The sequence below is a fragment of the Ctenopharyngodon idella genome, chromosome 9 (assembly GCF_019924925.1).
Source record: "Ctenopharyngodon idella isolate HZGC_01 chromosome 9, HZGC01, whole genome shotgun sequence".
NCBI lineage: Eukaryota > Metazoa > Chordata > Actinopteri > Cypriniformes > Xenocyprididae > Ctenopharyngodon > Ctenopharyngodon idella.
In genome coordinates this window covers 4,230,659-4,252,199 of record NC_067228.1, presented here as the reverse complement: position 1 = coordinate 4,252,199, position 21,541 = coordinate 4,230,659, and the positions used below count along the sequence as shown (strand labels likewise).

The window sequence follows — 21,541 nt, the reverse complement described above, 5'->3', positions numbered from 1 at the left end:
CATGATGAGTTAGTAATTTATACACAATCCACGCCTCCACACACCTGCCCTCATGCTCCAACGCATAACCGTTCGCAACTTATTCTCACGCAACACACGCCTACACAACCCACACTTAATTTGTACTCACTAGTCAGTTTGGCAGAAAACAAAGGATGAAGAGAGAATAATTGACCAAGCTACAGATGAAGCATGCAGCTTTCAGCCTTTATTATGCTTTCACAGAGACAACAACATTTTTTTGTACAATATTTATCTATCTTTTATATTCTCACAGCTATCTGCAAAATCGGTTATTAGTTCATACAGCAGTACTGTACATAAGCTGCTTTATCAACCTGTTTTAAAGTCTTCATGCCATCAAAATGGACAATTCTTATTTTTACATGGAATACCGCAGTATTTATTTAAAATAATTTATCCATGCAGGTATCACTTGTTCACTTGGATTAAATATAGCCTAAATATAAAGTTATGATTTCATTTTCCCTTTAACCCAAATCGTTTTGCTCTGGAGCAAGTAATAGATAAGACCAAAGATTGCCTGTTTGATACCCCAAATGAATTATATTTTTAACCACTATCTACATAAGAGCCAGCGGCAAATACCCGAAGGACTGGCCGAGATGAAGCTGTTCTCTGCGGGTACATAAGCACTGAACGGCCGCTGACGCCCTGGAGCTCGCATCTGCAAAAGCGTCAAAACAAATAGTAAAATAGGTGCTATGTTTATATATGAGTCACATATTTGAGGTCTAAATAACTACATTCTCAGCTAAAAAACTCTTTAAACTACATTTTGTGACAAAACAACAGTAGCATTTATAAAAAAATATGGTAGAATTGCTCGGCCACCATGACAGTCGCCGTAAGCGGAGTAATACAAACGGTAAAACAGTACCAGTGCTGATACTGGGAGAATATCGCACAGCTCTAAACCAATCAGATTTGAGAACCAGAAAGAACTGTTATATATGTATATAAATGATTGCATTTTAATTCGTGATTTTATTACTCCAGTGTGAGGACCCCTGATGAGCACACATCTAAGAGCCAATCACAATTTTTTAGGGCCGCTGAGATGACAAATAGAAGCTGAAGCCTCTCCAGTAGCATCTAGAATGGCCTGTGATTCATCGTACAATTTTAGAATGGCAGCCACAATGCCTTGTAAAAGTCTGAAATCATAAATCCTTAAAAGTAGTCAAAATAGTCTGCTGCCATTGTCCAGTACCATACACAGTGCAGAAAAAATACAACTCAGCAAGCAGCCTTGGATTTGAACAGAACAGAAATTTTATGTGATTCTGTGTAAATGAAATGCTGCATCAAACCTTAAACTTTGCTGTTGTCATGACACCCAGTTCTGTTTTCTGTCAGCTCTGCATGAGAATCAATAAAAAAATTGTTTTTATTTGTTTATAATTATGATGCTTGTATATGAAGAGTTCAGGTGCAAAAAAAAAAAAAAAAAAAAGTCCATCTGACATGTTTTCTTTTAAATTAGCATTTTTTACCAGGCTCCTCTGTTTAGGTTCAGTAATTTCACTTTAATGGAAAAAAAAAAAAAAAAAAGGTTATTAGTCAGTTATTGAAATGCCTTGTTTTCAAAAATGTCACTTCAGTCAATTTATTGGTATTTAACAAATCTTTTGCTGCAAAACCAGCAAAGTCCATGTGTGCTCTTTTTTGTAAAAACCTCTAAGTCCAGCTCTTCGGACAACAAAACATAGTGAAACGTCGGTTTCTGTCAGTTTTACAGCAGCAATGAACACTGGTGTATTTACTTGCTACTTGTGAAATCCTGTCAAAAAATTAAAAATTGCATAAAAAAATTGCAGCTTGGAAATGGAAAGTGGCTCATACGCACACTGTCATTCATCTTGAAATCATATGATTTGATTCGCATCTTCTGATTGGTTCTTCTGTGGACTTTTGCTGACAAGGGGAGTGGCATTTAGTGGTTTCTGCCAACGAACCGGTATTAAAATGAAAACTGAAAATATGGTAACACTTTACAATAAGTTTTCATTAGTTAACATGAATGAACAATACTTCTACAGCATTTATTCATCTTAGTTAATGGTAATTTCAGCATTTACTAATCCATTATTGAAATGAAAATTTGTATTTGTTAACATTAGTTAATGCACTGTGAACAATAGCATGAACAAACAATGGACGACTGTATTTTTATTAACTAATATTAACAAAGATCAATAAATACTGTAACGAATATATTGCTCATTGTTAGTTCATGTTAGTTAATACATTAACTAATGTTAATAAATGAACCTTTTTGTAAAGTGTTACCGGAAATATAAAAATACAACCTAATTCACAATATTACCAAATATTATAATAGTTCATAAATAATACAAAAAATAACACTGATGTTGAGAAACAAAATGTTATAATAATAATTATAAAATATAATTATAAATATGGCATCAATATGGGGCTCAGATTTGCACAGTGGTCTGTTATTTTTTAAAGAAAATCTTAGACAATATGTAAAAATGAAAATGTACAGCTGCTCAGATTATCATTTAGCAGATTCCCAGTCAAATTGTGACAGGAAACTTGTTTTGGAAAATAGCAGAATATAATAAGCAGTGTCGTTACACTCTTATTATTATTATTTTTTTAGTTTCTATGCATGCAATGGGAGCCATTAATTAGTTTTTCTTTTATCAGAGCAGTTCTGCATAAGCAGGAGATGAAGTCTCTCATGATTACTCTTGATGTAGTACAAACCAGTCTCTTGAGAGCATGTTGGGACGGTCATCACTGTGTACCAAGTAAAGTTTCTGAAAAGAAGATCATTATGATGGTGCATGCCTACCAGAAAAACGTCTGTGTTCTTTGCTGTCTTTACTTTCAAACACGAATGAAAGGATATAAGGACCTAAGTGTTTAAAGCCCTTTGTCCTTTGATACACTGTAAAATGCCTTGATTCCAGGAAATGGCCCTGTTCCTTTTTACATGGAAATTGCCTCATTCAAAGAGATTCAATTTTTCAAAACTATTAGTCCTGAAGGCCATCTAAGCAACCCACCACACAAAAAAACCTGCAAGCATGGAGCAGCAAACCAATGACAGGCCAGCTAGGAAATTAGACTTTCCTTTAACCTATCAAACGTCACAACTGCACAGAAAGACGGAGGCAATGATGACAGAAGCGCTGGAGAAGCACTGAACACGATCAATATGACAAAAAAGTGTTTCCTATCTCCACAGCACAGGCACAAAGAAGAAACCTCTAAGCTCATTTAAAGGTGAAAGGTATAAATTATACACCACTAGTGGAAATGGAACTGCAATCTGTTATTTGAGTGGAAATGTTCAGAATTGCATTCTAACATGCTATGCATACTGTACATAATATTTCATCCTAGGCTCACTGCCTCTACCTACATTTTTGCAAATCTCCAAAAATGTACCTATACGTACAAATCAATGTCGTTTCCAGCTGAAATAAACACTAGTGACAGAAAAACCCCAACAACTTCGCACAAATTATGATAACAGTGGCAGATAATGGATTGATGAAGACTTATTTTCACGCTGCTCCTTGCACAATGCTATGTTATGACCTCAAACACTTTTACTATAGTGCATGATTTGTAAACTAATACATTTTGATATTTGCATCACATAACCAGCTCCATGGCCGTGTCCAAAGTCTTAAAAATGCTGCCTTCGGAGGACGCATTCCAAAAAACTGTGTGAAAGTTTTCTGAAAGTTTTGTGTGTAAATGTACATTTTGAAACCAACGTTTTCCACTTTTGGTGTCATTATAGCGAGAAATTTCTATTGTAGTAATTAAAGGATTAGTTCACTTCAGAATTAAAATTTCATGATAATTTACTCACCCCCATGTCAAGATGTCTTTCTTTCTTTGGGTCGAAAAGAAATTAAGGTTTTTGAGGAAAACATTCCAGGACTTTTCTCCATATAGTGGACTTTTTAGTGGACAGTTACCAATGGGTTGAAGGTCCAAATGTCAATTTCAGTGCAGCTTCAAAGGGCTCTACACAATCCCAGACGAGGAATAAGGGTCTTATCTAGAGAAACGATCTGTCATTTTCTAAAAAAATTAAAATTTGTATACTTTTTAACCACAAATGCTGGTCTTGCACTGCTCTGCGATGTGCCACACATTACGTAATCACGTTGGAAAGGTCACGCGTGATGTAGGCGGAAGTACCAATTCAGTGTCCACAAAGCGAACGTGCAAGTCAAACGCCCTTTACAAAAAAAAAGGTAAAACAATGATGTCAGACGATTTTGAAGTTGGAGGAGAAAATTAGATTATGCCTACACCACGCGTGACCTTTCCAACATGATTACATAATGCGTGGTGCATCACAGAGCAGTGCAAGATGAGCATTTGTGGATAAAAAGTATATAAATTTTTATTTTTTTTTTAGAAAATGACCAATCGTTTCTCTAGATAAGACCCTTATTCCTCGGCTGAGATCGTGTAGAGCCCTTTGAAGCTGCACTGAAACTGCAATTTGGACCTTCAACCCGTTGAACCCTATTGAAGTCCATTATACGGAGAAAAATCCTGGAATATTTTCCTCAAAAACCTTAATTTCTTTTCGACTGAAGAAAGAAAGACACAGACATCTTGGATGTCATGGGGGTGAGTACATTATCAGGAAATTTGAATTCTGAAGTGAACTAATCCTTTAAAAATTCACTTAGTTCTCACCAAAGCTTGCTCTATTTTACTGTAGATCATTAAACTCTTACACTGCCTCAGAAGTCTGTCCGAAATCAGTTTCGTGAAGTACATTAGTGTGCAAATGCTGCCTACAAAGTCATTGCCTGATAAGGCAGCGAGGTAACAAGCATCACTAACCGGACATTTCATTTCAAACTTCCCCGACAACAACAAACATAACAAAACGTTGCCAGATTCACGTTCATCTGTTTCGGATAAAACGCTTTGGGACATTTCACTTTGAAAGTTTAGCAAAACATGCAAGTTTAACAAAACATAGCAAAAAATGCACACAGAAATGCAGCCAAAGGCACACATTTCCAATGAGACTGAGTTATAATATTTTCTGTACGAATAGAATACATGGACCTGCTACATATGCCAAAATGTGTAGTATAAAACAGAGCTTGATGCATGCAAAATTGCATCCCTAAGTGCAATGCAATGCACTTGACTGAATTTGCAATAGTATACTAGCATACTACAGTCTTAAAAATAAAGGTTCTTTATTGGCATCTATGGTTCCATGAAGAACCTTTAACATCCATGGAACCTTTTCAAAAGGTTCTTTACATTGAAAAAAAATAATGAACTGTTAAGAACTGTTCACTGAAAGTTCTTTGGGGAACCAAAAATGGTTCTTCTATATGGCATTACTGCAAAAACCACCTTTTGGAACCGTTATTTGTACCTTATTTCTACCATATGGCAGAAATAGTCTAGTAGTATGCTATAACAAACTAAGACCATTCCATTTCCAGTGTGGTGAATGAACCAGAAGTAATATCAGCTGGGATTTTTATCTCTATTTTGACTCATTAATTGAGTGGACTGCCAAAAGTAAAAACAATGACATGACATCACTTGCTAAAATTAAAAATGCAATGTGATGAGGTTATGTGACAACAATGTGTCATTCTGCTGTTCGAAACGTTGCATTATGCAGTATTCGTAATAGTTTTTCATTCTCAACATATATAGCCTGTTGACTACTTGTTTCAGGCAACTGGTTGGAGTGTTTGCAATTTGTCATTACATTTGCAATTCTGTTTGATGCTGCTAGTGGCACAGAAACTACACACACATCACCTTTAAATTTTGATGCCATTATCTGTTGCAGTAACCTCAAATTACCAGAAATTACTAAGTTTACTATGGAAAACAAAATGTCTGTTAGGCACATTTCAGTGCACAAAACATTTATCTACGACTACTTACTCAAAACATATGCTTGTATGCAATATTTGGCATTGCCTACAACGGTCCGTCATTCACATAAAAATTCACCAATTGACAAAAAGCCAAAGGTTTTTAATGAGAATAACTAGTTTGCCCACTGGTTTCACCAAACTCCCAGCTGACAGACTGTGCCTCCAAACCACAGAGTCCTCTTTGTGCTGTTCTATTTGTAGACAAAGGAAAATCAAATGGTGAAATGAGAGCACTCCCCCAGTGAGGCGCTTAAAGTGTGGCTGACGGTTTAATGAATGCTAATTGCTCCTTAGTGGAAGCACAGGATAAAAATGTGTCCATACACACACACACACACACACACACACGCACACACACACACACACACACACACAGCTGAATCACATATGCCCTGATATATTACAACTATATGATCCCTTACAGCCACATTCAGTAGCATCTCTCAAATCTTTTCTAACCTTCTCATTAGAATAAAATACAAAATACATGAACCTCTAATTTATCTGATACTCTGTGGTAATTTCATATACAATCAAAATAATGGGGCAACAGTGATTTTATTGCTTCAGCTTGGCAAGTGGCTGTATTGTTGATTGTAGTGGGCTTTCCTATACCAACATTATTGGTGCACCACTCAACTTGCCATAGCTTTTGAAAACAATAATTGCCAGAAAATCACATACTTTAATGTCTCGACTCAATACAGTATACTCTTGTAAAGCGATACTAATATATAGCAAAGCTCAAATGCCTGATTTTTTACCTTGTCACAAAATGTAACTATATTATCACTCAGCTCTCTATATAAAGTTGGATGTATAAGTATGCACAGATACAGTTTTCTTGTAATATATATACTTTAAAGGGGTCATGAATTGAGAAGTCAACTTTTCCTTGAGCTTTTGATATATAAGAGGACATCATACTATAAGAATATCCTGTAAGTTTCAGAACTGAAAACTTCCTTGTTAGTCCAATAAAAGCTTTTATTGACACCAGGCCCAGCGAACGACTCGTCCCGGAATGTGCCTATAGATAGGTGAAACCCCGTCTCCGCAGAAGAAATCAACGCCTACTTCATCATTGCAACGTTAGCCCCGCCCACTGGTGTGTTAGTGAGATGACGAGGAGAGAAGAGCGATAACATTACCTTTCAAAGGATCTTAATGCTAGGAATATTGTTATTTATTTTCAACAATGTCAATCAGAATCACAATGTCTCAGTTGAGCTTTATTTATTTGTATTCAGTACATTTCACTGTGGATTCTTTGGTAATTCAATCGCATTTAGGCACAGGCTTTGCAAACAGACTTTTACGATATGGACTCGACAGTAATGTAACAACATGTAAGAAACTGTGTTAATTTTAATGCCTGATCTGATATGTAATGATTCATGTACAGTCTGATGTTCTTTGTCTATGTGTCAGTAAAGCAAACCAGTGACTAAACGGTCAACTTCACGTTGTTTCTCTTAGTAGGATGAAAATAATCTGTTATTTAAGTGGTGATTAAATTATAATAGAAAGCAATCAAAGAACGATCCCTTTACAATCGCTAGAGCTGTCAATCAAACAGCGGGACTGAGTTCTGGACTCGCGCCAAAATTCCCATTTTATTCAACGAATCTCTTAGTTACATCGCGTTTGCACTGTTAGTTATGATGAAAGCATTTGTTAGTGTGCAGAAATTAAGTTGCAATGATAAGACCTGATTGCGTGTATCGTTACAAAATGTAAACTATATTATCACCAAGCTCTAATTTGCTAAATGTATAATGAATAATAATGAAGACGTTAGGATATTATAAACATTAAAATCATGATTTTCTGCAAAGCTGCTTGAATCAATGTGCATTGTGAAAAGCAATATACAAATAAATTTGACTTGACTTTTGTCTAAACAAAAAGCTTATCTTTCTAACTTGACAAGGAATCTGTTTCCTCAGCCATAAAAACTAACATTCTACAGGGGAAAATGTTTGAATAGAAACTGCAGCAGTGCATAATGCATCATGAACAAAATGAATGATTATCAATGCATGAACCAAACTCACTCAGAATGCAGTTCCTACAATATCTCACAGGACATAGATCACATGCTTGTCTTCACTCCTATTGGTAGTTGCCACATCGCTGCTCATTTGCATAAAGTAACTTTTCTCAACTTTCGTCATTGGACAAGCCCACATCGCTGTGTTGCCAGAACTCTTATTGAAAACAAATGATTTCCGGTCGCTGTATGTGTGAACTTATGCTAATCAGGCACTAGTCTGCAACCTCTGCTCATTTCTAAAACAGGAAAATATAAATAATTTGCAGAGGGAGTAATTTCGGCCGGTGCCCTGAGGTAATAACTTCAATTTATGGTGGAAAACTCAAAAGGGCCTTTGAATTAATTCCTGTATCTCAGTGCGCTCGCTATAAAACACAAGAGAAAATGTACACGACATCACAAGGCTACATCTGAAGGTCAAATTTCAAAGTTTTCCTTCCTATAAAATCTGTGTTTAAAGGGGGCATATTTTTTGATAGCTATACGGCATATAAACAGCATACAGAACAGCACTATAAACCAAAACTGGGTCCAACTATTCAAAAAGGTTTTGATGTATATTTGAGAGTTTAGAGTATAGAAGCCAACAAGAGTTTAGAAGCCAACAACTTTGCACTTTGGCAGAAAACAGCAATCAACAGCAATCCAACATTTTTCAGAGGCATCCAATATCGTACCTCAGATATGACTTTCTTCCAGTATACCATTGTCTCTCCTCTCTTCTCCAACCATCTGTGGAAAGAAGACAAGAGGTTATTAGAGAGGGGCTAAGAAAAGGAAGTGAAAATATAGCTGCGAGCAGCAATTACAAGCTGAGCACAGCAGCAGCAGAGATGCTTTAGTTTTACCAGCGTGCAAAAAAGCAGGGGATAGCAGAGTTATGATTTGCAAGTGACCACCAGGGGACGCTGTCCCCGCTAAAAAAATGCACAGGGTCACTCAAGGCAAGTTCCACTGCTAAGATTTATTAAAACAAAACTAAGCATTGTAAGGCTTGGTCTGAAGAGCATTTAAGAAACATTTTTTCGAATACTGAATTAAATTTGTAGGAGAAGTAGCAAAAAACAAAAAACATATTTATTTTATTTTATATTTATAATGAAATTCAAATAGGCGGACATTTAATATGGCTTGGAAAAATGGATATCACTGTAGCTACTCCATATGAATTTGATGATATAAAGATCTAAGATCAAGGTCTAAAAACACTTTAATTTTCTCATAATATACATCATCTCATTTCTCAAAGAGTCTGAAAATGGTTTGTTCGAAGATTCGGTCTCTCTAAACCCCTCCTTTCCAAGAGCCTACTCTGCTCTAATTGGTCAGATGGCTCAGTCTGTTGTGATTGGTCTACTGCTTACAGCGCATGTCAGAAACAAAACGCCTATTATCATATCTGAATTTCAGCTCCGGAGGCTTCCTCAGCACTTGATACACAGAGATACGAACATTTGCGTTGGTTTTTCCCATATCAATTCCAGCGTGAGTCCTCATCCTTTTGAAATGCATGCAAAGTGAAATCGCACTCCATGATGACAGAAAATCTAGTACTATGAGACAAATAATCAATTACAAAACAATTACAAAACAATTACGTTTCTAGACCACACGGTTAAAAAGTTATGAGTAGAAATGTAAGTGCAACTTTGACCTGTTGATGGCGATAGAGGGTTTAAGAGGCAAGATTTCTGAGAGTGAAGTACACACCCTCACCTATCCCTGTGCCAAATTTCATGACATTCTGCCATACGGTTCTAGAAGCTGTCATATAAATACAATAGATGCCTACACACCTTTGGCCTCTAACAAGCAATAATCAAAAGCCAAAGAGTGAAAGGAAACAAGAAGTCAGGGAGAAAGAATGAAGACAGGGAGACGGTGATAGAGCAGGGAGGAGATGACACAAAAAGGATGGATGAGAGATGAACGGTTGCATTCCTTTATGATTCTGTCAGGCTCTGTGACTGGAACAATTGATTATTAGAGGCGCTTTGTATGGAAGGTCCACAGTGACCTGTCTGAGAGCGGCGGAGTTGCATTGACGGATACGGACAGCTCAGGGAGAGGTGAGGCGGCACGTCTTAAAGAGACAGGAGTGAGAGCTGTACAGGGAAAAGCATTTCATATGCTTTCTGCCATCCTCTTAAAGGGTTGATATGTGCTTCATAATAACTTTACATCTCTACAATCTTTAAGATGACAGTATCTGGATTTAGGAACATGTCCAAATCGTGTCACACAGTCTCAGCGTCAGACAGCACACCCAAGATCTACAGTCAATTTATAAATACATTCTTTTTTTCCCCCTACAAACTATAATAGCCATTTCTTTAATTTATGCCAGACTTGGCTACTAAATTTAGACTCCAAAATACAAACCAGAATTGCTTAACATTAGTATTTCATGTTTATTTTTTGTGTGTGTTTACCTATTTCAGAGAAATCTGTGGACATTTTCAGCATGTTGTTTCATATAAATCAACTTTTCTATAGATTTCAGCTGTTGAACAAGCATTACAGCCATTAAAGACTGGTTTTTAAATAACTAATAGGCTAGTTTCCGAATAGTTATTTGCTATTGCTAATCAGTGTAACTAAAACTAAAATGCTAACACTTTACAATGATTAATTTGTTATTAACATTAGTTAACATGAACTAACAATGAACAATACTTCTATACAGCATTTATTAAACTTAGTTAAAGTTAATTTCTATACTTAAAATCAAAAGTTGTATCTGTTATCATTAATTATTACATGGCTCTGTGGAATACTTGATTCTGATTGGTCAATCAGAATCGAATCGAATTGGTTCAATCGCGCTAAAAACAGATAACACAGGCTCATCCGGGTTACTGAAGATAACAGCGCTATACGCTTGCTAGGAACGGTTTTTCTACATCAAATTTTTTGCGTTTGGTGAGCTGATAAAATATTAAAACTCAGTCAAATCAATATTTTATGTACAGTTATTTCATTATGTCATCCAGTATAGTGGACTCTCTCTTGTTTCATACAAATGCAGCCGCTGCCATTTTGTGACTATTGTTTTGTACACTGTTGGATTATAAGATAACAAACAGGTACAATTTTAAAACATTTAATCTCAGATCAATATCTCTTATCCCCATAATTTATGTTGAAATGCCGTTTAATAAGTGGTGTGGCTGTACCGTATGTCCCTTAAATGTCTGTCTAGTTTGAACTTGCCGCGCTAGCAACTGCTTTCTCCGCGGAAGCTTTGTGTTTAAAGAGCTAATAAAATATTTCGACTCAGATCAATATTTTGTGTTTAATTACTTACTTATGTGGCAAGTAGCTGTGTAATAAGCAGGATAATGTACATCCAGCCGGTTGTTATCTCAGAATAAACCCCTTCAGGCTAATTCAAGACCCCTTAGCTAGCTATAACACTTAAGGTTCATCTAAAAGAAATAAGTTAAAAAAACTCAAAACAATTAAACAGTTCAGTTTACTCAAAATATATCAGTTCTGTGAACTTGAAAGAAAAAGAAAGTGCTAAATACTCATAAAGATAATTTGACCGAACTAATTTAAGTTTGTCCTACTCAAACCAATTAATTATTTTGAGCTTTAAGGGTTTACAGTGAATAAAATAAAATATCAGATGAAAAACTGTAAACTTAAATATTATAAATGCTGCCTTAGCAACTAACTACTCATTTTAAGGAGTTTTATTAGACAAAAAATCTGTGCACACCTCTGTAAACAAGATGTCAAAAGAGAAAGACTGAACATTTTTAAATGCACATAACTATTAAAAGTTAATATAGTCAGATTAGTTTCTCGAATCTAACAGACATGAACCGCAAGACACAAAACTCTGAATCTGATCCCAGGATGTTTAAATATTCTCTTTAGCTCTCTAAAATTTGATCATTAGACATGATGTAATGAAGCTAGTCAGGAGTCAGTTTCATTAAGATGCAAAAATGCTGTGAAGTCACTGACTGACAGAGCAGTGAAGCAGCAAGGACGCTGCCTTTTGTTTCTCCTCATATCGTAAGTTATGTATTTATCCTTGACTTCTTTGTTCCTCCCATCTCTTAAGCATGAAAACATGATGAAAGCACTAAGCACATCTACACAGTCATCACTCCTCCAGATGATTACAATGATGATGGAGATGAGCATCTTTCTAATTGGCCCCGGCTTCAAAACAAAGTACAATACATCGGATTCGGCTGGCGAATCAAATATTCATGACCTCATTAAAGACTTTATTTAGTTGATTCTACTCGAATCCTATTAATCCTTCTCGGTCCCTTCATGCCACGGCGCAGCGAACAGCAACAGCAGCAATATTTTAGTGTTAATTAATATGGTATTCATGATCCACTTCCCCATTAAGTCTAATTTGGCTCATTCCGGGGTCTCACTTTTGCACACGGCTTAATTTTAACACCACGTCTTTGGCATCCGTATGCGTTTCTCAGTTTCCGTCGATGTAAATGTCAGACTTACTGATGCGTGCTATTTCACGGGAAATTAGAGCTCTGCGAATCTTGTTGTAGAAAGGTCAGATAGAATCTTTTCTAATGAAACAGTTTTGACCTGATTAATACATCTCCACATGTGACGAGCGAAGACGCACATTACAGTGCCATAACAGCCTCTGCTCTGGCTGCACGAATATCTGAGCTCATGTGCATTGATCATTTCGCAATCAGCGAACAGAGAACGAGTTTTTGGTTCCTAACATCCCTGTCCTCCTCCATAAAATCCACTGCACTCATTTGTAAACAAACTGTCATTTGAAATGATGAATGTGTTTCATTTCCTCCAATCTTTAGGAGAGAAAACCGGACGAAAATGCAGTTTGAAAACCGAAGCGCTACACGCCTCTCCGTCTGAGCATCGCCGGCTCTGTGGCGACAGCTATTAACCAAGCAAAGAATTACAAGAGTGAAATATTCATTCTTTTCTAAACTTGGCTAAGATGGAGAGTTATTGTAGAGATATTAATTGCTCCTGACAGCTGATAACTAGTGGCATGGAACTGCAGGGTAATTAAGGAGGTAGATTAATCATATTTACCGTTCCGGTGGTATCTAAGTGACAGGCCAGAGATAGGCAGACATTCCCCACCGAGATGAAATCGGCTCTTAAACTGCTTACAGGCTCCTAGCTGGAATACACAATGGGCCTGAATGTCACATCAATGATGGCAGCATCACATATGCTACAGACAGGAGCTCTTGGACGTAAAACGGCTGTGCGAGCAAAGTCGTTTAGTGGATTGCACTGCCATAAAAGACTAATAAAGATGCAAGATTTATTCGCAAGAAGATTTTCACTCTCCTTAAAAACAAGAAAAAGCAGGCATTTATGCAAAGCTATAATGCAGCCTAAATGACTGCGAATTTCCAATGTACTACAGAATTCACAGCAGTCGAGCAGGTAAAAACTGGAGCTTGCATGAACACACAAACTCAGCTCCATGCTCATTCAATCTGTATTGCTGGCTCACTTAAATACTCGTTCATTTTAAAGGCACAATATGTAAGATTTTTAGATTAAATATCCAAAATCCACTAGAACAATGTTATATATTTTGTTGACTTGTGTACTTACTAGGGCTGTTGATTTAAGGCGTTAATTAGATTAATTAATTACGGTAAAAAAATAACGGCTTAAAAATATTAACGCATTTAACGCACTTGCCCCGCCCCCGACCTATGTAGGTCATCTGGCATTTCATACAGGTGAGTGATGACGAATATGATGCAGGGTAACAACTCACTGTGTGATGAAGCCTATATAACAGGATTCCTCAGATCTGGTCCTGGAGGGCCACTGTCCTGCAGAGTTTAGTTCCAACCTTAATCAAACACACCTGAACAAGCAAGTCAAGGTCTTTAGAGAATAGCAGGTAAGTGAGTTTGATCATGGTTTGAGCTAAAGTCTGCAGGACAGTGGCCCTCCAGGACTAGATTTGAGAAACCCTGCTATATAATGTAGTTAGAATGTCCCTAAAATTTAAGATATGGGGTGTAAATATGTCCCATTTGAGTTTTTGACTCATATTCACATCATATGATATAGTCACACGAGCAACGAGTGCAATATAACATGAGTGCTGTTTTTCTGTCCTGAATAGCAGGAGTGCAAATGTGATGCTGATTTTATACAACAGTTCAATAAATTAAAAAGTTAATATTAGTCACAACATTTTAGACACAACATTGTCTGTTTTGCTCAATTTTGCCAACGAAAATCAGCCATTTGAACTAATTGAATGAATGAATGAATGATGCCAGGCACGACTCAAGTGTTTTTTGCTAGTTTCAGCCCGACGCAGTTATCATTTTCATGTCCAGCGCCATGTTGTTTAAATAGCAAATGCATTCACACCCATTTGTGCACCCATGGGCGTGCTGGTCTGAAAACAAAGTGTGTTCAGGTGCATTGTTGGCGCATTGCTATTTTGAGTTAACTGAAAATGACTGCGCTATTGACCAACTGAAACCTGCTCTAAAGTCAATGGTGCAGTATTTTTTTTTGTTATTTAAAGGGTGTGTTAGTAACATGTGCCTATATGCGGGTGCACAACACGCGTACACTCTGCTTGTTACACACACAGGAACGCGCAGCAGCACACAAACATGCCAAATACTAAAAATAAAAGGATTATGATGTAAAAGATTATTATTGTGTGCATAAAGATAAAAATGCTTTGGTGGAATGCGGCTTGTCCCGTAGATGGTCGGCTTACGCGCTTTAACTTCGTACACAAGCAGATCCGTTTCCTTGCTAGAGAAGTGTTCAGTTTTTCCGCTTGCAAATTCCGCCATGTAAATAGCGAACCTGCTATGGCGCGAGCACAACTGGCTTTTAAAGGGAATGGGAGATAAGACTCTGATTGGTTTATTGCACGTTACGCCCAAAACACACCCATGACTCATTAAGAGACTAGGTACAACCCTTTTAGACCATGCACCGGGTGCGCCGACCATTTTTCCCATCCTAAAACTAGCAAAAGTGGATTCGGACTTGCCCTAAGTGCACTTGCGCCATGCGCTTTAGACCATGTGCTTAGATGGTTAAAATTGGGCCCAATAACTTAAACATTAAGACATTTACTGCCACCTACTGGCAGATTTAGTGTTCGTATTTAGAATACAATTTCCATAAAAAACAAAACAAAACAAACAAACAAACAAAAAAACATTAAAGGTAGTTCACCCAAAAATGAAAATTTAGTCATCATTTACTCATTTTCATGTTCCAAATGTTTGTGTAATAAATTTCATGTAGAATCAAATAAAATATTTCTTTCTGAAGCTACGTTTTGTAATGTCTATTTGATGCTTTACACAATAATGTTTTTAAATGATCTTTTGTGGGTAATTTCCAAAATTTGATGTGTGATTAATTTGCGATTAATTAGATTAATTAATCGCCACATCATGTAAATAATTAGATTAAACATCTTAATCGCTTGACAGCCCTAGTACTTACACTATCCCAAACGTCTCCAACAATGTTTAAATCCAAAGAAATCAGCAAATTTAACCAGGACACGGACTGTCATTTCGTCGCCTGTCAATGACATCATATCCGCATTACCCTCGATTTCCAGTTTTACTTTCGTAGAAACCATGAAAACACCAAAGACGCTTTAATATATCATGTGTTTTATTAGACAGATGAGCAATTGTTTGGATACATTCATCAACAGAAAACTAATCATTGTTATATATCTTAACACGGTTAGTCTTATTGTTTGAATAGCTTGAATTCTTGATTTACTACGAGTACCATGTTTTTACCATGCCTTAGGGACAACACTATTTTGTCAAGTGGCTAACATAGCATAATCAGAAAGAGCTTTTTCCATCATATAATATATTTTTATATTAACTGCATGTCATTTAGATTACTCCAAAAGTTCAACAAGTCTCATCAACACACTCAAATGTATTTAGTAGGATTGTTTTAACCATGTAAAACTGTGCTGCTTTACCTCACATGTGCAACAAAAAGAGCGGAAGCAGCCGACTGCAGCATAAGCATAATATAAGCTCCGCAGCTACAGTAACATTAATAAAACTTACACATTACATTAGCAAAAAAACTTACACAATACATTAGCTCATGCATGAACATGATTTCTCCCTGAGTCCATCGGATTGCTTTCCATCGACTGTGGAGGTGAAGACAACAACTCCCATGATTCCACGCTCATTCACAGCATCATCAAGCTAAGCCTATGTTTTGAATAAGCGATCTCTAGCGGCGAAAATTACATATTGTGCTTTTAAGAAAAAAAGTACTTTACTAGTCAAAAGTCTGGACACGCTTGACTAGCAGTTCTGCATTTTTTCCACTGGTTGATTTTTTTTTGCTCCATGCTTATGCACATCACACACATTAGAAGTGAATATAAGGATTTCTATCCAAACAAAATGCCAGTCCTCTGAAAGTCAAAACAGGTAGGATGGATGCTGTTTTATATTGAAACAGACAAGCCACCTGTGGTTATGATTACAATACAGTGAATTCACAGGTGAAAAAGTACGTTAGCACAAATAAAGTAAGTGCGGCTAACAGGCCTGCATAAGAAGTAAAAGCAGCACGATACTCAGTTATAAATATCTAAGAAACCTGTTCTGCCTCAGTTAAAATATTCCGCCTTTTTGTTACTCTGTAAATAATACAATAATCTTTCTGTGTTTATGTGACTTTGTCAGGCTTGTAAACCTGACATTTGCAAACCTTTTTAAATGTTTAATACAGTTACTTACATTATACAGTAGGCCAAAAAAGGAAAGAAATCTATGTTTGTCAGGCAGACCTGAATGAATGTTATGCTAACAGTCCAAGGGCAGAAAAATCACATAAATAAACAGGATGAGAAAGCAATGGACAGCAAGGAGTAAGTCAGAACCGTGATGAAGGCATCAGATAAACTGACAGAGAAGGACAAAAAGAACGAGAGTGACTAGAAAGAGGAAAAGGCACAGTACATGAAGGAAAGGAGAGCTCATTTAGATGGAAAAGCATGGCTGTGTGTAGGTGCTGGATGACACACCTGCTCTGAGCTACACAATTACTTCTAGTCTGGTGACAGATGAACAGTGATAGAGCTGGGATGATGATCGGATGCCTGTCAGAGCACAGAGGATCCACATATGGACATTGGGCCAATAATTGTGAGCCGTTTCCATGTCTCTCCATGTTCCAGCCAGCTCATGCACCTGTACCTGGAGATGGACAGTATGACATATCTTATATTTTATATCATAGTAAAGTACACCCTAACGTTCAAAAGACACTGATCAAATTTGACAGTAAAGACATTTATGATGTTACAAAAAAAGATTTATATTTCAAGTAAATGCTGTTCTTTTGAACTTTCTATTTATTAAAGAATCCTGAAAGATGTATCATGGTTTCCACACAAATATGAAGCAGCACAACTGTTTTCAACACTGATGAAAATAAGAAATGTTTCTTGAGCAGAAAATCAGCATATTAGAATGATTTCTGAAGGATCATGTGACACTGAAGTTTGCTGAAAATTCAGCTTTGCATCACAGGAATATATTACATTTTAAAATATATTCGCATAGAACACATTAATTTTAAATTGTATTAATATTTTACAATGTTACTATATTTTCTGTATCGCTGATCAAATATGCAGTCTTGGTGGTGAGCATTATTTCAAAAACATTTAAAAAATCTTTTGAAGTGTAGTTATGCTCAATCAATGAGAAAATGGTTAATATATTAAATAGTCATGCGGTAATGCCAGAGGCGCAAAAATAGGGTATGCAATACATGCATTGCAAAATCATATCCAGCCGGCAATCTCCCGCTCCTTCTTTCCAAACCTCATGAAATCAACACTGGACCTTCGTGGCTTTTAGTCCATGTTGGTTTGTTTTGAGGTCATCTAAATGCTAATGCACTCCAAAAAAGTTGACTTTAAGCATAAATACACATTAAAAATTTACAGTGTTTCTCTTCTGGAAAACAGAGCAAAAATTTGATGACTCATCTTGCCTGATAGTGAATCCAACTTTTCTTCCAATCAAATGCTTTCTAGAATAAGAATGCACCTCCCACTAATACCACCACCAAATCGTGTTTCATCACTGAGACCTAAACTAAAGGCTATTGGTTGTTGGTAATTTAAAATAAGTTACTTATAAGCTATTATATACTGTATAATGCATGATAAAAGTATTTGTAATGTATTAAAGGGTTAGTTAACCCAAAAATTCTGTCATTAATTATTCACCCTCATGTCATTCCACACAGACCTTCGTTCATCTTCAGAACACAAATTAAGATATTTTTGATGAAATCTGATGGCTCAGTGAGGCCTCCATTGTCAGCAAGATATTTAACACTTTTCAGATACCCAGAAAGCTCCTAAAGACATATTTAAAACAGTTCATGTGACTACAGTGGTTCAACCTTAATGTTTTGTGCACCAAAAAAACAAAATAACGACTTTATTCGACTATATCTATTGATGGGCGATTTCAAAACACTGCTTCATGAAGCTTCGAAGCTTTACAAATCTTTTGTTTCGAATCAGTAGTTCGGAGCGTGTATCAAACTGCCAAAGTCACGCCCCCCATTGGTGAACCATTGAAATTTCGAAACACTTATGATGTAACAAAGACTCGTTTACTGAAATCATGTGACTTTGGCAGCTTGATACGCGCTCCGAACCACTGATTCGAAACAAAAGATTCGTAAAGCTTCGAAGCTTCATGAAGCAGTTTTTGAAATCGGCCATCACTAGATATTGTTGAAAAAAGTCGTTATTTTGTTTTTTTGGCACACAAAAAGTATCCTTGTCGCTTCATAACATTAAGGTTGAACCACTGTAGTCACATGAACTGTTTTAAATATGTCTTTAGTAGCTTTCTGGGCATTGAAAGTATTAATTGTCTTGCTGGCAATGGAGGCCTTACTGAGCCATCGGTCTTAGGGGTGTGGAATGACATGAGGGTGAGTAATTAATGACAGAATTTTCATTTATGGGTGAACTAACCATTTAATTAAGCCTTGTAATGCACCTTATAATGCATTGTATGGTCTAATGAATAATAGTAACCACAGTTATAATAGAATGTAATACTTATCTATTCATTGTACACTTTTAGAAAGTATAATGCACTAAAACACATGACAAAAAAACAATTTCAGATGGAATATGGAATCTGTAAATGCAGTATAATACTTTGGTTATAATTATTTATGAAAAAAGATATAATGCATTATAACGTACCTTTATACATAAACGCTTTAAGTAGAGTGTTACCAAAACATCCTAAAATACATCAACACAGGAAAGAAAACTGCACTCGTCAGACCATTTCATCCAGCTGAGTATCTGTTCCTGGGACAGATCCAGCTTCATCATGTCCTATTTCTACAAACTTGTTTGCTTGTTGTTGTATTTAAGCTTTCCTGACATGCATTATTAATCTGGCTTTTCTCTTACATTCAGAATCAAGGGAAATGTGAGGAAACGGGAACAATGTGACACAAAATGTGTCTTTTCACAGTCAAAAGGACTTATGGATCCAAATACAAATAATTAAAAAGACAATTACAGCATAAGCAATAACAAAACAGGTGGCCAATTATTTTGCCCTGCATTGTACAGAAACTTCTGTTTTCATTTGAAAATAATTTGGATACTGGATAATTGGGAAATGTTGCAGAGAAAACTTAAGTTACAATAATGATGATGTACTTCTCCACTTTATTATGTGAGACGTCTGAGCACTTCAATAAAGCCTAATCACTATTACGTTCATAAATCATAGCCGAGCAGATCTTTCATTCAATATATCTCTAATCAAGCCATTATTGAATCTTGTCTAGGAAGTCAGTGCAATTTATTGCTAAACTAACTATATTAAATGATGCAGATGCTTCATTGGCACACAGCAGTATCTTACTGAGACCATCTTTATTTTTAAATGAAGACAGACAAAAAGACATTATTTATCTATAATAAAACTGGAACAAGCCTAGAGGTATAAAAAAAAAATCCCTCTTATATTGTGTGTTTACTTAGTTTGCATTAAACTCTAATGAGGAACTAACTATGCTAATGAGGATGGCAAAGCTTTAGAAATTTAGTTTGAGAATTTGATGAGAACTATTTGAGTTCATATAAAATTCTCTCTGACTTGATTGCTGACTTTGGTATCCTGGCAAATCTATAGAAAACATAGTTTGATTTTCCACAGAATAGATACACAATACCAAGCTGCGCTTTCTCTCTCTCTCTCATCTCTCTGACAGCGAGTTGGCACACAAACCCGCCTCCCCTCACCCACTAGTTTAATTTGCTCCGGATGAACATTGTAGGTGTTACAGGGCTTGAATTTCGGTGTGGAATTGTGCATATTGTGCATAATTTTACTCATTCCCGCAGATTTTGTGCTCACACACAAATTGCGTGCACATAAAGCCACCTCTCAGTACTAAATTAAGTTATTTTTCGCTGCTTATTGCACTTAAACAGTCAAATACACACAAAATTATGTCAAAATGCTGGTTTTAGTGAGTATTCACGTAAACACAGTCAGTTATGTTTTAAATGAATGTAAACAGTTGAGAAAGAAAACGCATGTGTAACAGTATAATGGATCTGTGCGTCTGGTCTTAAAGTGACAGCAGCCTAATATACCTGCTGCCAAATTATAAGATAATATTAAAAATATCTGGTATCAATGTCAAAATTGTGGCAAGTGAAAATGCTGTAAAAGTGAACGTAAACAGTTGAGAAAGAAAACGCATGTGTAACAGTATAATGGATCCGTGCGTAAGGTCTTAAATTGACAGCAGCCTAATATACCTGCTGCCAAATTATGAGATAATATTAAAAATATCTGATATCAATGTCAAAATTGTGGCAAGTGAAAATGCTGAATGGTTAGTAACTTTGGGAATCCAGTAGCCACAGCAAAAATTTAATGTCGAGCCCTGGCTACAACTAGTATTTGAGGGCGGGACAAAGTAGATGTTGTGTGCCGGCAGCCAAAAAAGACCATAGACATTATGCAAATTTGTTACAAACCTAAGTAGGTTCGAGCAGGAAGTGAGACTGGAATTACTGACGACTTGTTTCAGGCGGTTCGGTTCTTTCTTTTAGGAGACAATATCTGCACTTTGACCTTTGAAACTCTGCAGACCTTTTACATTCACAAACAGCTCTATTACACACTACATGATAGATAATATCCAAAAAAAGCATAATAAGGGCACTTTAAGATATTTCTCCACATAATTGAATTCAAAGTGCAAAATAATATTGATAATTATTATTAATTAATAATTAAAAAGTATATTTTGGTAACACTTTATTTTAAGGAATTTTAACTAGTTGCTTATTGGTATGCATATTACTAGAATATTGGCTATTTATCAGTACTTATTAAGCACATATTAATGCCTTATTCTGCATGACCTTATTCTACATTCTTAATCCTACCCAATACCTAAACTTAACAACTACCTTACTAACTATTAATAAGCA

The 21,541-nt window shown here is 36.2% G+C and overlaps 1 protein-coding gene across 14 annotated transcripts in view; it reads right to left on the bottom strand.

The window, feature by feature from the left end:
* The window catches only part of b3galt1b (UDP-Gal:betaGlcNAc beta 1,3-galactosyltransferase, polypeptide 1b), a 185,226-nt gene that overhangs the window by 85,108 nt on the left and 78,577 nt on the right, over positions 1-21,541 (bottom strand). For 8 of the 14 annotated variants that reach the window (XM_051905172.1, XM_051905182.1, XM_051905173.1 and 5 more), the window contains exon 2: positions 8,679-8,733. The gene's annotated coding sequence lies outside the window, so the exon portion shown is untranslated. Of the gene's footprint in view, positions 1-8,678; positions 8,734-13,062; positions 13,128-17,059; positions 17,232-21,541 lie in introns of those variants that run through there. The other 6 variants (XM_051905174.1, XM_051905177.1, XM_051905186.1 and 3 more) reach the window with 3 other exon arrangements.